The following is a 2,500-nucleotide window of genomic DNA, read 5'->3' on the forward strand; positions in this document are numbered from 1 at the left end:
GTATAAATATGTTGTAAAAGTTGTGTTGAAGCGTTTATATTGAATCTGTATATATTTTTACAGGGCAATGATAATGGTAAAAAGGGAAATAAATGAAGCTTAGACACACAAAAGCAAACTAATATAAAAAAGATGTATGTTTTAGAAAGTATTAAGGTATTTATGTTCAATGTTTTAGACATAATTGTTTTAAATGAATTTGTTCTTTTATGTAAAACTAGTAAACCTCCCCCCATACAAAAAGAAGACAAGAAAAACAGGAGATAGGCTTTTGTGTTTCAGATTTTATATTTCAGAGATACTCAGAATGTGGGCTAGAGTGGCAATTATATATGAAATGAAAACAGCATTAGAAACTGAGCACCCAGGAATGGCTTGGGAACCAGAGGACAATATAAGCTTTTAAACTATGGCTTAATGGACTCCCTCCAGATCTTGGCCTTTACCAGGTAAACCCAGGATGTTGTCAATAGATTGCATGAAATGCTTTCCTTGTGTTGAAAGAGAATTAATATAAGTGGGTCTCTCCAGGGGAGACACCAGAAGCAGAGCTTTCTGTGCTCTAAGAATGTGAAGTTATCTTCTTGTAAAGCCATAAGTTTGACTCGTAGTTGCTCTCTATGAGAGTAGAAGATAGGTAATAATAAGAGGTCTTGTTTGAGTGGGAGCTTGAGTAAATCATAGACCATTGAAAAAGAAAAAAAAAATTATGAAGCAGGATTAATGACATTAACATCAGTATAAGTCAAATGATAGCAGGGACACAAAATATATATTATATTTGAAGATTAAAACTATGTTTTAAGTTTAAGGGCTGCCTGCCTGAAGATGTTAGATAAAATCACATTGATTAATATTCAGTTTTAGATTTATCTTTCAGCTGAGAAGCTCAGCAAAATGTAATTTGAGTTTATGATAGTATGGTTTATGAAAATTGTGATGAAAAAAAGTGGACATGATTGAGGCGAGAAAAATTCAGGAATGTCTTCGTTGTTCCTTAAAAACATTTCAAAATTGATATAGTAGATCAAAGTACAAGGAAATATTTAAGTACATCCTGCAGCCAGCTATCCAAGAAGTGAAAGTTTAACTTGGAATTTATTTATTTTTTCTTTTATTTATTTATATATTTATATATTTTTATTTATTTATGTTTTAAATACCATGCAACATATTTTCTTTTATTTTGTCCTGTATGTAATGCCACTTGTGTAATTTCCTTTATTGGTACTTATTTGACACAGGTCTGCATTCCAATGCATGTGTACTTGATTTTCTCACTGAGGCTAATTTGTTATTGTGTTCTAATGCAAAAAGAGAGACTATTACTTGCTCTTGTCACAATTCAGGTAGATTAAAAAAATATATAGCCATATTTATCCTTGTCACTACTGAAGTCTTCCCAGCTGCCTTCCAAATTGGTAACATTGTATTATCCTCCACCATATTGTCACATCAGAAACTATTTATGATACTCTATACCAAGGAAAGACATAAAGGCTTGGACTGTTTTCAGATGTAGTCTGCAATGCATGGCTATATAAAACGGGGTCATACACAAGTACAATTAATATGAGCTCCATTTAAATTTAGTTTTTTTTTTCTGGGTATAGTTACATTGCAAAGATATTGTCATACTACCTTCCCCTCTAGGTATTCACTCCTGTACTAATTGGTATTTTTACTATTGATGGCTATGATTTTACCCTTTATATTTAGGAGTCAGTGCCTCCCACATTATGAATTTATTTTATTTTTAATACTTTTACTGGTGTAACTGATCAGTTTAGTTTTGATATATTTATAGGTTTTGCTTAGAATGCTTTCAACAATCTAGACATTTTCCCTACAGTGTATGTGACCATTGCCTCCAGACCTAGAGCTTACATTTGTTTTTCCTTAAAAATGTCTACCATACTTTAATCCCAACAGCTACAGTAATTATCATGCATAGCTACCTGTATTCCTTTAACAAGCTTTTAACATTGAAGACTTAGTAGATACTTATGCATGTAAAAATTTATTTATTTTTCATTATTTTAAATATTGTATGGTTATATCATATGTATGTTACTTGTCATTTACTTTGCTTGCCAAAAAGAATGCCAGCTTTAAGCTTTCTTTCAAGCTCCATTGTTTACATATTTAAATCAGAATACCCAGCTTTTGCAATAATACTGGTTGAAAAATATACACATATATAAACCCACACATACATACACAAATATTTGTGAACGTATTCTTAAAAAACACAAATGTGCTCAATGCACACAAAAATCAGATTTATAATTAAAAGGCAATAGCATTGTTAGGTTTGGTCACATTTTTTTTACTAGGAAATTGATAATTAATAACTTAAAGGGAAATAAAGTATAATATAAAGAGGTATATGAAACCTATTTATGTTGAATGTGGGGTATGTGCGAAAAATGTGAAAACTTGTTAATTAGTCAAACAGACCATTATTGGTTTAAGAATTCAGGTGCATAAAGGTACTGAC

The sequence above is a fragment of the Penaeus vannamei genome, chromosome 32, assembly GCF_042767895.1.
Source record: "Penaeus vannamei isolate JL-2024 chromosome 32, ASM4276789v1, whole genome shotgun sequence".
Lineage (NCBI taxonomy): Eukaryota > Metazoa > Arthropoda > Malacostraca > Decapoda > Penaeidae > Penaeus > Penaeus vannamei.